The sequence below is a fragment of the Aquarana catesbeiana genome, linkage group LG06, assembly GCF_042186555.1.
Source record: "Aquarana catesbeiana isolate 2022-GZ linkage group LG06, ASM4218655v1, whole genome shotgun sequence".
Classification (NCBI taxonomy): Eukaryota; Metazoa; Chordata; class Amphibia; order Anura; family Ranidae; genus Aquarana; species Aquarana catesbeiana.
The window spans coordinates 308,166,189-308,182,103 of NC_133329.1; positions in this window are offsets into that span (position 1 = coordinate 308,166,189).

Here is a 15,915-nt window from a genome sequence, read left to right on the forward strand (position 1 = left end):
GATTCAGTGAGCTGCAGTGCATAAAATATATATACAGTCTCCTACATATATATATCCACTGCATTCCAGTCTAGCCAAGCCTATATCTGACTGCGAGCCATTCCTGGTGTACATTTTCAAATATATTTTAAGGCAGGCAGGTGATTCAGTGAGCTGCAGTGCATAATATATATATATATATATATATATATATATATATATATATATATATATATATATATACATACAGTCTCCTACATATATATCCACTGCATTCTAGTCTAGCCAAGCCTATATCTGACTGCAGGCCATTCCTTTTGTACGTTTTCAAATACACTTTCAGGCAGGCAGGTGATTCAGTGAGCTGCAGTGCATAAAATATATACACAGTCTCCTACATATATATCCACTGCATTCTAGTCTAGCCAAGCCTATATCTGACTGCGGGCCATTCCTGGTGTACGTTTTCTAGTAAACTTCAGGCGGTGTTTTGCTAATAAACTTTTACAGCATGTTTGGAAGGCCACCAAGGAGAGGCAGATGCTCACAGGCCACGAAAAGAGGGCAAGCAGGCTCTGTGTCTACAGCCAACAGTGCTGGTCATGGACACAGTGCATCCTCAGCATGTGGCCATGGGGCACACTTGTCCTTTTTTTTGGCAGCTGGCCCTGTTGATCCACAACATGCAGAAGAGTTGGTAGAGTGGATAACTAAGCCGTCCTCATCCTCCTCATCCTCTGTCACCCAGGCTCAGAGTAGTTTGCCTGCCAATGCAGCTGCCAAAGCGGCCTATTCCATCGGCTCAATTTCATCAGTCACTCCTTCCATAGCCCAACCATCATGCACGAAGGAGTCCCCTTAACTGTTCGACCACAGTGTCGGGTAAATGCTGCAGAGGATGCGGAGCATTTTGAAGGCTCCAATGATGGTACCCAGGTTGAGGAAGGCAGTAACGTGAGCACAGACAGAGGGGGTGCCCAAGAAGGACAAGAAACTGGCAGTCATGTTCCCCCAGCTGCAGCATACTGCCAGGTTTGCTCCAGTGACAAGGAGGGAGGGGTTGATGAGGTCACTGACGCTACATGGGTGCCTGATAGAAGAGAGGAGGAGGAGGAGTAGGCATATCTCCAACGAGGAAGGATGCCCTCCAGGGGTCAGCTTAAGGGCAGCCACCCGACTGTATCACACCGCAGAGCTCCGCATGTGCAGGGCGCTGCTGACTCCCCGCGTATTTTGAAAAGTTCTTTGGTGTGGGCCTTTTTTGATACAGCAGCAGATCGCACTTTTGCTGTTTGCAACATATGTCTGAAGCGTATCAAGTGTGGCCAAAACAGAAGCTGTTTGGGCATCACATGCTTGACCAGACATATGTCGACCTCCCATGCAGTCCGTTGGCAACAGTACTTAAAAGACCCACACTAAAGAACAAGGCGGACCTCTCCTTGCTCCTCATCAGCTGGGTTCTCCAACCCCACTATACATTCAGTCCTCTTAGAAACCTGCACTGAGAGGAATGAAGGTATATAATTAGGTGTGCCAAGTACTTGCGGGCAATCTGCTATCGCTACACTAACATCCGATTGTAGCAGGCAAATTTCCCTACCCCAGTTGCTAAACCATCGAAAGAAATTCTGTCCCAGCCATCCACATGCTCAGTGGCTGAATACTAGCTTAGCTAAATTGCTAGCACTCCAACTGCTGCCTTTTCAGCTGGTAGACTCTGCCCCCTTTCGTGAATTTGTGGAATGTGTGGTACCTCAGTGGCAGGTTCCCAAACGCCATTTCTTTTCATGGAAGGCCATTCCGCTATGCGGAGCACACGCTACGTGCAATAATGGACAGGGCACTTGAGGCAGAACAGAGGGAGGAAGAGGAGGACTTCCTTACCTCTCAAGGCCCCCTTTATTCAGACAATATTCCTGGGGCCTGCCGATCACACAGGAAAAGGAGGAGGAGGATGAAGATTGTGTTAGCATGGAGGTGGAGCCTAGCACTCAGCATCAGCAGCAGTCTTCAAGGGATTGTTTTCAGTCCCCAGAAACCCATGGACTTGTACGTGGCTGGGAGGAGGTGGCTGTGGATCATGTCATTCTTAGTGACCCAGAGGACTCTGGATCAAATGCCTCAGCAAACCTTCGCTGCATGGCCTCCCTGAACCTGCAAAGCCTGCGAAAGGACCCTCCGATTCGTGGTATCAAGGAGAGGGATCATTACTGGCTGGCAACCCTTCTTGATCCATGTTACAAGGGTAAGATTGCAAAACTTATCCAGCCTTCACAGAGGGAGCAGAGGATGAAACATCTTTGGGAGGCCTTGCAGAAAGGTTTGTGCAATGCAATTCCAGAGCCTGGGAGGTTACAATTTCCTGGTCCTTCTGGACAACGTGTTGCTGAGGCTTCGGTCTGTCACAGAAAGAGCGGTGGAGAAGGTGGCCGCCTGACCGATGCGTTCAGACAATTCTTTAGTCTGCAGCCCCAAGGTATGATCGGTTCCAGCAACCATCGCCAGCGTCTTATTTACATGGTGCAGGAATACCTAGGGGCAAGATCAGACTAGGAGACCTTTCCAACTGAAAATCCACTGGGTTACTGGGTCTTGAGGATGGATCACTGGCCAGAGCTTGCACAATATGCAATTGAGCTACTGGCCTGTCCTGCATCCAGCGTTCTTTCTGAACACACATTCAGTGCTGCTGGAGGCTTTGTAACCGATCACAGAGTGCACCTGTCCACAGACTAAGTTGATCAGCTCACCTTCATAAAAATGAATCAGTCTTGGATCACCAGCTACCAAGCACCTGATGCTGATGTAACCAATTAATTTTTTTATGAATGTGAGATCGCTTGAAGACTGCCTATGCTGAGTGACTATTCTGTTATGCTGAGTGACTATCCTATTCCTCCTCAATGTTCATGTTGATAGCTTCTAAGAACATTTTTGTTTCAGGGCACCACCACCAGTGCCTAAGGCCCAATTTTTCTGCCCCTGTTTAACAGTGGCGTATAATTATAATTTTTGCTGTAATATTTTGCAGCAGGGCTCGTTCTTGCGCTCAACTAGAGTATCTGTCAGGGGTTGCAGTGTTGTGGCACCCCCACCAGTGCCTAAGGCCCTGTTTTTCTGGCCCTGTTTAACAGGGGCATGTAATTACAATATTTGCTCTAATATTTCACAGCAGGGCCCGTTCCTGCACTCAACAAGAGTATCTGTGAGACTTTACAGTGTTGTGCCACCACCATCACCACCGCCTAAGGCCCAATTTTTTCCCCCTGTTTAACAGGGGCGTGTAATTACAATATTTGATCTAATATTTCACAGCAGAGCCCGTTCCTGCACCCACCAAGAGTAGCTGTGAGGGCTTACAGTGTTGTGGCACCACCACCACACCACCACCAAAGGCCCAATTTTTCTGCCACTGTTCAACAGGGGCATGTAATTACAATTTTTTATATAATATTTCACAGCAGGGCCCGTTCCAGCGCCCACCAAGAGTAACTGTGAGGGCTTACAGTGTTCTGGTACCACCAACACCTAAGGCCCAATTTTCTGCAGAGTATATAGGGCAGGCCATATAGTATATACAGGCGGTCCCCTACTTTCAAACATCTGACTTACAAATCACTCCTACTTACAAACGGAGGGAGACAACATAACCCAAAATTTTCAAAATCCAATTGTCATTGGGACAGAAAGTGAGGTGAAATCTTCTGAACAGGGGCACAGACAGCAAAACAAATGTTACAGGGGTGATAACCCTTCCCTATGTTATCCAAAAAGCTTAAAAATTGATTTTTTGGCTGGAGCTACACTTACAAAATGTACCCGTTCCAAATTACAAACAGATTCAACTTAAGAACAAACCTACAGTCCCTTTGGACCACCTGTATACTGGTGTTCAGAGTATATTGGGCCTGGGGGCCGCACGCCTTTTCTTTTTTTTAATTTGGGTGCAGAGTTCCCCTTAATATCCATACAAGACCCAAAGGGCCTGGTAATGGGCTGGGGGGGTACCCATGTCGTTTTTCTCAATAATTTTCATCCATATTGCTGGGACCTGGCATTACATTACAGCAGCAAGCAGTTTTAAATGACTTTTATTCCTTTAGAAATGTTATTTTGTGTAGGGACTGTTCTAAACACGGGAAACACGCGCCACTTTACAGGCATACTATAGTCACCCTCCCCCCAGGTACAATATTTAAAGGAATATGTCACTTTTATTTTTTCACTTTAAGCATTATTAAAATCACTGCTCCCAAAAAAACACATTTTTAAAACTTTTTTTGCATTGATACATGTCCCCTGGGGCAGGACCCGGGTCCCCAAACATTTTTTAGGACAATAACTTGCATATTAGCCTTTAAAATTCCCACTTTTGATTTTTCACGTTCAGGCCCCATAGACTTTAATGGTGTTCGAATGTTCACGCAAACTTTCGGTCCGTTCGCATGTTCTGCTGCAAACCGAACCAGGGGTGTTCGGCTCATCCCTAGTTCTGACTAAGATGAGGATCAGATCACATTTTATGGCATATTACTGCAGAAAACCAGTTAATTCCAATACATACTTTTCCTTGCCACTGTAGGTCGAGTGTCTCAAAAATTGAAGTCCAAACAACTCAGTGATAGAATCTTAGGAGTACAGCCAAAATATTATTAAGAGAGAAGTATGGCCAAAGCTTTTTTGGTGATACTTCTCTTGTGGTCACAGAACAAAACTTACTTGAGCTCTACTGTGACTCAAAATCAGCCAACAGTGGGCTAAATCCTGTTGCTGGCTGGTAACACAGAGCCACTCCAGGCTCTGAAGGAATCCTGACTGTATTGTCGAGATTCACCCAGCTGCCTGATTGACAGCTGGCTTCACCTCTAAGTGCATAGCTGAAAGTCGAAGCCAGCTGCACACGCCCTCTCTCCTGCCCAGCACTCCAGTGAGCGCTGGAGGAGCAGAGTTCCCCAGTCATCTGTCTCCGCTTTTTACTCCAAGAAGACTGAGTACTGAGTGATCAGCAATCATATGATCGCTCAGTTCTCTGTCTTAGAGTCAGCAGGAGACAAGATATGGATGTGTTATTTTTACCCCCCATACTTCTCCTCTAACTTGATGTAAGCTTGAGTGATTTAAAATAAATCACATTAGATCACATTGGATGCAGTGTGCTATTTAGGAGTTCGTAGAGCTTATACTTCACCGGACTCAGATGTAGCTGTGAAGAAAAAGGGCACATTCAATGGTCAAAATAGATGACAACGCCAGTGTCTTATGCTTTTGTTTTACTGTTTCACTATATTTCACTCTTACTGTAAGGAAATAAGTGGTCTGTTTATTCTTTGCAGTGTGTAGTGGGATTTTGGAAACACCACTACCCCACAACTTTTATGTGTTGGCTTGATACTGATAATGGTGGTTCAGGGGTATATGTGTATTTAGTTTATGTAATATAGAGCAGTCATATGGCTTATATTTTTTCTTTATTTTAAGTGTTCTTTGTGTGTTTGTATAGATATATTTGGGGGGTCCTATGGGATAATAAAGTTTTGTTTTGTTATTCTATGTAAGGTTTTATCCTGTATTGTATATTTAATTTGGGAATAGTACCCAAAGCTCTCTTCTTTGTTTGCAGTGTAATTAGAATTTTTGGAGACCCAACAGCTCACTTTTTTCCCTCTCAGGGCTTACTTCACCTAAAAATACATACAGTATAAAAGTCACACAGGTTGTGTGTCTATGTGTGATGGGTTCTCATAGCAAAACCATTAAGGAGCCCCCTTGTCTGTTCCATGCTGGTGCACAGGGGAAAGGAGGATATGAAACAGTGATGCCTCTAATATTTATGTTAAATAGGGTTCATTTTATTTTTTCTAAAAATATTAGACATATACAGTATGCCCTTTACAATAAATATACCCATGAGCTATATTTTTGTGTAGAAACCCTTGAATTAAAGTGGTATTTTGAAAAAATGCAGCTGATCTTTGGCTACTTTTATTACAGGATGGTCAAATGGATATTTAGCTTCATGACAGACTGTAAACAGTTGTTTTTATGGCTTGATTTCTGAGTACCTCTATTAATACATTTTAGATTAATATTTTAAGACATATTCTTAGACAACCAAAGAAAAATTAGTTCAAAGATTAAATGTTTTTGTAAAGTTTCGTTCCTTAATTTTTTTTTTTACTAAAAAATAAAACAGGCTCAGTGCCCCTTTCAGTGATACCATTAATAATCTCTTTACTATTTATAGGAGATGTTCTATATACTGAACAAATGTTATGATTTCTGGCCTTGGCAATTCTCCTCTGGGCGCTAATAGAATATGGGAACCAGAGCCTTAAAACATTCCTAAAAAAACTGGAGCACTTTTCTTCAAAAGGAAAAATGTTGCCTCACACATTACACACATAAGCATAAAATGCTGCCATTTCTGGAATGAGGAGGAAATAAATAAGTATCCTTCAGTTGGGTTGGGAGCCTCCATGTCCATGTGCCCAAATACTAATTTGTCTACCTCCTCTGTCGGTACAGCTCTGCAGATGTTCAAATAACTTATATCTATTTCATATCTATTTCATATATCTATTTCACATATGATGCTGTGAGGAGAGTGACAAAACGTACTCGGAACACAGGCTTGAGAGACACTGAGTTTAGCTACTACGCAGGGGCGGACTGACCATTCGGGCACTTGGGTACTGCCCGAGGGCCCCATGGCACTTAGGGGCCCCATCAGGGTTGCCAGTCTCAAAAAAACAGGGACAGTATGTAAAAATTTGTGTTTTTTTTTAAAAATCCCAAGATTATAGCTGCCCCCAGTACCTTTTCAGTGTGTGTATGTGTATTCTGTGTGTGTATATTGTGTGTGTGTGTGTACTATGCAGCCCCATAATCTATTGCCTAGGGGCCCCATAATCTTCTCCTATTGCCCGGGGGCCCCATGAGTTGTCAGTCCGCCCCTGCTACTATGTATAGTAAAAGTGTATCTCTAGTCAAAACCTTTTTCTTTTTAGTTTTGGAAAGTGTATGGCAGGATTAGACCCTTTGTCAAGTTTTTATTGCCAATAAACAGAAGCGCTACTCTACATATAAGAGTCCAGAATAATATTTTATTTAAGAACACCAATGAAAAGCCAACCAATTTCAGGGGTTGTAAAAGCCTCCATTCTTCAGGGCTGTGAACAAAGAAACTACATATGTTATTAAAGTCTTATCTGAAACAATGTTATTAAAATATTCACAGATAAGGATAAATATATAGAGTATGTATATATCATTATGCAGTACTCATGAAACGGAAGGGATGAGAAGAAAATAAAACATACTAACCTATAACTTCACATGAATAAAAAGTTTTATGTAAATAATCTATTCAATTAAAAGGAAATCTATTTGGTTTATTCAATAAGCATTATGGGGAATTACCTAAGTTTCCTGTGCAATTAATATGGAAACTATCAGAAGTGATGTACATCACATTCTGTTTCAGGTCTATCTGCACCACCTGCATCAGTTTCTATTTTAGAGTCAAATGAAAACTAGCGCAGATCTGCCCTTTGCCCCTAATTGAATGGGATGTGAGCTGTTCTCCGCTCGTGCATTGATTACACTACACAAGCAGAGCCTCCTCATCCCTCCTGCTCTGAGCTAAGTGGGGAGGGGGGGGGGGGGGGGCAGAACACAGGACTGCCTGCTATTTGACAAAAGGGCATGTTCCCCCTTCTTAATTATGAGCAGCATCTGCTAATTTTTTTGATGTTTAAAAGAGTGGAGACTCTTACAAGATAAAAAAAGATAATAAGTGTTTGGATATAGTGACCATCCGCTTGGCTCCGGGATCTGAGCGAGTGATACCGATGGTTTCATTGGCGTTGGTGGCTCCCATCGCTTCCAGATGTCTCTAAATGGTTGGTTTGACCAATTAGGGGCAACCATATTTTTTTTATCTTGTCCCGAAAATGAGAGAGTAAAAGGCGAAATGTTCAAACATCAATAGTCAAGTGAATTAGAAGTGACAAGTATTTCAAGGTCTTTATAGCTTTGCCAGAATATGGGTACCATTCATGCCCATTTGCCAATAACAGTCTCCATTCTGAGGGGTCTGTCATTGCCATGTGGGAAGCAATGTGATATCAAAGTTACAAATTGTAATGAAATTACAGTATTGCGTAAAGAAAAAATAAAAATGATTTTTGAACGTGCAATGTATACAATGTCATGTAGATTTAACAATCCCATCAGAGGCCTTATGTCTCGCTCTAATTTATCAGTAACTGAACTAAGCTGGACCGAGGCTTTAAAAACTTCAGGGGCTTATAAACTGAAATGGGTGGGACAAACATAAGGTGAAAATCCCTTAACACAGTGGCTGGGATGCTGGAGTGACATGAAGATGTGGACATGAACTGGAAAGTCACAGGAGGGCATGACTATAAGCTGTATGTGTGTCTAATGAAATGTATCTGAAACTACCTATTTATGTGTGTGTAACAAGTAAACAAAGATGAATAGGATACCAGATGCTCCCAGACATAAGAGTAAAATTGTTAGCAAAAAGAAATAGTGCAGTCAACCTCTAAAACATTACAAGCAGAAATGAGTTTAAAGTTTAATTCAAACACAAGTTCAAATGGAACCCTAGCTATTCGGGCATTCGGACAAATGCTCAAACATAATTTACTCATTCTCCTGGAACCTAAAATCATGTATAATAGCAGTATTACTACTACTACTGCTTCCTACTGTCAACGGTTTCTTAGGTTGCAGTCCTTAACAACCAGCAAAGTCACTGGTCCTTTTCACATACATGGTGAAGAATCCCCAGACATGTAAGGAATAGATAGTTACAAATCAAAACAGCAGCCCTTCATGTCTGGTATGAATTATAAGAGCCATTATACACAAAAAAAGGAAAAAAGTAGTGAGGCCCCTCCAAATTCTATATCAGACCCTTTGGATTTTAAGGGGAACCCCTTGCAAAATCTAACACACATGAGATTCCCCCCCCTAATATCCACACCAGACCCTGATCTGAGCATGTAGCCTGACAGGCCAGGGGGAAAGGGGGAGGGGGTGGGGGGCTTTGAGCATGCATTCGCCCTCTTGAACCACACCTGTCCACAGACACACAAAAAAAAATCCCCCCCCCCATTTTGATGAGGACAGGGGCCTCTTCCCTACAATTCTGGCCTGGTGGTTGTGGGGGTTTACAGGCTGAGAGCTTATCGGATGCTGGAAGCCTCGTTTAATAATAAGTGGGTCCCCAGATATTTCATTTTTCACTATTTGAAAGGTACATAGTACCTCTACTCATTAAAAAGAAACACATTAAAACATAAATAAACACAGAGACAAGTCCGTTATAAAAAACCCCAAAACTCCAAATGTACATTCACTGTGCATCACGTCATTCTGTAGATCCACAGCAATCGTGATGCCCAACGGCTGCCAACAGAAAAAACTTGTTGACCACAGACACACATCTGATCGTGGTGCTTCACTCTCACTAAATGACAGGTCCAGTGCTCCATTGTTTATATCATCTGTCTTATGCCGGACCTGTCATTTGGTGGGAGTGAAGTGGCAGAACAAGACATGTATTGGCAGTCAATAGGCATTGCGATTTATGCAGATGTACATTGTGGAAAATATTTTTTTTTCTATTAAAGAACTTGTCTTATTCATTCACATAGGGGGGAGGTACCTTGAGGCTCCCTTAAAATAAATGGGGGTTGCCAGATTCCAACCCCCCCCCCGTCTGCAGACCCCCGCAACCCCAAGATGCCCTCGCCTTCATCAAGATGGGGACAAGCTGCTTTCCCCCCTGGCAAGGTTTCCTTCCCATGTTGAGGACATGTGGCCTGTTATAGTTTGGGGTGAGGGAGAGGCCTGCTCAACCTCCCTACTTTCCTGGCCTACCTGTCTGCACACTCAGATAAGTGCTTGATATGGATTTTTGGGGAGACCTTTTTTTGTTTTGCATGGAGGTCCCTCTTACAATTCATACTAGACTTAAAGGGCCTGGTATGAATTAGATAAGAAACCCTTTTAGGTTTTTGTGTGTGTGTGTGTGTTGGTGGGGGGGGGGGTACAACATTTACATCTATATTAGACCCTCGTCTAGGATAAGGGTCTGGTATAGATGGATGGAATGCCCAGTAGTTTGGTGTACAAGCAGAACAAACTAGCCAGGAGCTGTCATTTTGCCAGCAATTTAACACAGGCAGGGTCGGGGCAGCCTTATGACATACTATTTAAGGGCATTTTGCATTTTTAATGTTTCACTTTAAGCATTAATAAAAGGTTTCAAAACCTTTTATACAAAGTGTGACATAAGTATTTAATATACTGTAAAAAGGGTAATAATCATGGAAAAGGAGAAGAAAGCACAGAAACAAAAAAGGAAAAGAACGAAATACAGAAAATTTGGGTGGATGTTGTTCAGTGATCCTAGGTACATATTGCATACTTTTTTCTGCATTAAAATGTGAAAGCCATGTGAGTGAATAAAAGAATCAAATGCAAGATGTTGAGTGTATTGTATACCTCTGCTTATTAATGCATAGTGTCTTGAAATAATAGTCTAGCCTTATTAAATGCTCCTTCTATTAGGGTTGCTGAATATTTCTTGCCAGAAAACCTTGCTTTTCCCGCACACATACTATGTCAATGTCTTTAAGTATTCCATTTACTAATTCATCTAATGTCACTTGGTAAAAACACCATATCTTATTTCCATTTTTTCCTATTATATAGTTAATTACTTTCTCCTTTAGTTATGCATTACACTCCACATCTTGCACTTGGTTCTTTCATTCACTACACTTACATAGTATTCACCTTTTAATGCTAGACAGAATCTGGAGATTTTCTCTTATGTCATGTTGAATTCCTGGGACATGAAGTGAAGGGAAATATCCCTAGTAGTGCACAGATAGCAAAAAATAAGTGAATAGGAGTTTTTACCTTACCCTACTCTAATCAAAAATATATTTTTTTGCTATGCACACACTTTAATAATAGAAAGGAACTGATGGAGGGAGATAGAGATGACAGCACGTGTTTTCTGTTGCTTAACCACTTGCCGACCGCGCACTGTAGCTTTACTGCTACAGTGCGGGCCTGCTGTGCAGAATCACGTATATATACATGATTCTTCTTTTACAGGTAGGGGACGTGTTCACCCGCCAGCCCAGCTGTGATGTGATTCGTCACAGTACATGACGATCACTGGCTACGATCTTTCCTGAACACAGCACTTTGAGTGTAAACAGCACACAGCTGTGTTCAGTGACAGGGGATCTGGCTGCTTTTTCATTCCCTGCTAAGCAGGGAATGAAACCAATTAGATCCAACAGTAAGAGAAGCACACAGTACACACACAAACACTTGTTTAGCCAGCCCTTGATCGCCCTAGATGTAAATCCCTTCCTTTCCAGTGTTATTAGTACAGTGACAGTACATATTATTAGCACTGATCACTGCTATAATGACACTGGTGATGGCAGTAAGTTAGTTCTCCCCAGCGTCAGTTAGTGTCAAATTGTCCGGCGTAATATAGCAGTCCTGTTGCAAGTTGCTGATCACCATTACCACTATAAAAAAAAATAAAAAAAATTCCAGTACACATCCCATAGTTTGTAGATGCTATAACTTCCATTCAAACCAATCAATATACATTAATTGGGCTTTTTTTTTTTTTTTTTTACCAAAGTAGACATGTAGCAGAATACATTTTGGCCAAAATTCATTAAGAGATTTTGATTTTTACATTTTTTTTTTATGGGATAAGTTTTATAGCAGAAAGTAAAAAATATTGTTTTTTTTTTTTCTTCAAAATTGTCTTTTTTTTTTCTTCGTTTATATAATGATCAAACATCACCAAAACAAAGCTATTTGTGTGAAAAAAAATTATATACTGTAAATCTCCTTTCAGTTCAGCATTGCATGACCAGGCAATTGTCAGTTAAAGTAGCGCAGTGCCGCATAGCAAAAAATGGCCTGGTCATGAAGAGGGTAACCACACTAAAACAGCACTAGCATCTTGTTCCACAATACTATGGTGACCTCAAAAAAGTAACAGAAGTATCATCAAAAGAAGAGCCCGTAAGAATTGTCTATTGGTTTAGCTTTTTTTTCCCTCTCCCCGTTTATAATAATGATCATTGTCCAGTGAAGAGTGTAGATGCAGGGAGTTGATACCGATGAACCAGAAAATTAACCACTGTTCAGTCTGGCAGTTGTGTGTAAACAATAAGACTGGCTGAGCAGAATTACAAATCATTTGGCAGCTAAAACAGTAAGCATACATATTTCATTGTGTGTTTGGTCTTTAGTAAGGAGTTCCACTTGAAGCAGAATTCCACCCAAAAGTGGAACTTCCACTTTAAGCACTCCTTGCCCCCTGACATATCACATTTGGCATGTCAATTTTTTGAGGGGGAGTGTGTACCCTTTTTTTCGTGGGACTTCCTGCTCCACTTCCTGCTTCCTATCTTCGGCCGCCTAGGCGACTCCTCCTCTCGCCCTAGGTGGCCCTTCCCTGCCAGCAATCTTCTGGGACACAACTCAGGTCCCAGAAGATCGGCTGGCCAATAGGAGAGCACAGCGCGACTCGCGCATGCGCAGTGCTTGCCCAGCTGTGAAGCCGTTAGCTGTCACGGCCGGGTACCCACAGTTACCATGACGGTGCCGAGGAGAGGAGGGGAAGAGGAGCTAGCCTCTGGGCGGCCACATCGCTGGACCATGGGGCAGGTAAGTGTCGGTTTATTGAAAGTCAGCAGCTATGCCTTTTGTAGCTGCTGACTTTTAATAAACTTAAAAACGGGTGGAACTCCACTTTGAAAGGACACTTTCTGTGGTGCTAGAAGAAAGGAGAACAGCTGAATATCACAACTATTCAGCTGTTGACTGTTGTCTTTCTAACCTGCACTTGACAGCTGGAGTCTAATTATCTGCTATGACAAACAGTCACACTTTCATTTTCCTCTAGTCTGTAAACGACTTCTTCTGTTACTTGTTCTGCAACCACGCCATCAGTTTCTGGTAAATTAAAGAAGAGCTCAAAAAAAAAAAAAAAAAGCTTTCTGCGAAAACAAATTTTATGGTGTCTCCATGCCACTAATTGCCGCTGTCAGGAAACTTTTCATTTCAGCTTGTTATTGATCAGAACGTCTGAAAATAACAGCTCTCATAATGCAGTACAAGTCTCCTCTATTCTCCTGCTTGTAAGCTGTACCATCTACCAGCACCATGCATGCAGGCCTTTAGACCCCATACACACTTAGATTTTCTGCAGATTTTTGTTTTCAGATTTACAAAAACCATATAATATGAGGTCAAACTATAAGAGTTTCAATTTGTATGCAATCAGGCAGGCCCTTGTATTACATGGTTTTGGTAAATCTGTAGACAAAAATCTGCAGAAAATCTAATAGTGTGTATGGGGCCTTAGAGGTAGGCACAAAGTTTCAGTCAGATGCCAGAATGGATTTTAACTTCCCATTGCCAAGCAAGGGTTAAAGCCATGTCACATTAGTGAATATGTCACTGATGATGATGTGCAAAAGGACCGCTGTTAAAAGCTCTCATCTGCACCTGTGACATTGCTCGCTCAATGGCTTAAACACTGCAGAATCTTGCTGAACAGCATGAAAGCAGTAGCAGAGCAATGCTAGTTAGACCAGTGAGGCTTCGTTCACATGTGTGGTTAACCGCTTCAGCCCCGGAAGATTTTACCCCCTACCTGACCAGACAGTGGCGTAGCGTGGGTTGTCAGCACCCGGGGCAAGGCAAGTAATTTGCGCCCCCCCCCCCCTAACCTGCGGACTTTTATCACTCCCCGAGTCCCTTCAAATACAATAGTACTGACCTACCTGATTCCTATACTGACCATTACACACTACACTGACCACTATACTATACTGTCCACTACACTAAGAACTACACTGACCACTACACTACACTGACCACTACACTATGCTGTCCACTACACTAAGAAATACACTGACCACTATACTGTCCACTACACTACACTGACCACTATACTGACCACTACACTGAGAACTACACTGTCCACTACACTATACAATACTGACCACTATACTACACTGACCACTATACTGTCCACTACACAGAGAACTACACTGACCACTACACTAACCACTATACTGTCCACTATACTATACTGACCACTACACTGAGAACTACACTACATTGACCACTATACTGTCTACTACACTACACTGACCACAATACTACACTGACCACTATACTACACTGACCACTATACTACACTGTCCACTATACTACACTGTCCACTACACTGTACTGACCCTTATACTACACTGTCCACTACACTATACTGACCACAATACTACACTGACCACTACACTGTACTGACCACTACACTGTACTGACCACTACACTAAGAACTACACTGACCACTATACTGTCCACTACACTAACCACTATACTGACCACTACACTGAGAACTACACTGTCCACTACACTATACAATACTGACCACTATACTACACTGACCACTATACTGTCCACTACACTACACTGACCACTACACTGAGAACTACACTAACCACTATACTGTCCACTATACTATACTGACCACTACACTGAGAACTACACTACATTGACCACTATACTGTCTACTACACTACACTGACCACTATACTACACTGTCCACTATACTACACTGTCCACTACACTGTACTGACCACTACACTACACTGTCCACTACACTATACTGACCACAATACTACACTGACCACTACACTGTACTGACCACTACACTGTACTGACCACTACACTACACTGTCCACTACACTGTACTGACCACTATACTACACTGACCACAATACTACACTGTCCACTACACTGTACTGACCACTACACTACACTGTCCACTACACTATACTGACCACAATACTACACTGACCACTACACTATACTGACCACAATACTACACTGACCACAATACTACACTGTCCACAATACTACACTGTACTGACCACTATACTACACTGACCACAATACTACACTGTCCACTACACTGTACTGACCACAATACTACACTGACCACTACACTATACTGACCACAATACTACACTGACCACTACACTATACTGACCACAATACTACACTGACCACTACACTGTACTGACCACTACACTGACCACAATACTACACTGTCCACTACACTGTACTGACCACTACACTACACTGTCCACTACACTACACTGTCCACTACACTACACTGACCACTACACTACACTGACCACTACACTACACTGTCCACTACACTGTCCACTACACTATACTGACCACAATACTACACTGACCACTACACTATACTGACCACAATACTACACTGACCACTACACTGTACTGACCACTACACTGACCACAATACTACACTGTCCACTACACTGTACTGACCACTACACTACACTGTCCACTACACTACACTGACCACTACACTACACTGACCACTACACTACACTGTCCACTACACTGTCCACTACACTATACTGACCACAATACTACACTGTCCACTACACTGTACTGACCACTATACTACACTGACCACTATACTACACTGACCACTACACTGTACTGACCACTACACTGACCACTATACTACACTGACCACTACACTGTACTGACCACTACACTGACCACAATACTACACTGTCCACTACACTGTACTGACCACTACACTACACTGTCCACTACACTACACTGACCACTACACTACACTGTCCACTACACTATACTGACCACAATACTACACTGTCCACTACACTGTACTGACCACTACACTACATTGACCACTACACTACACTGTCCACTACACTACACTGTCCACTACACTATACTGTCCACTACACTATACTGACCACTACACTATACTGTCCACTACAC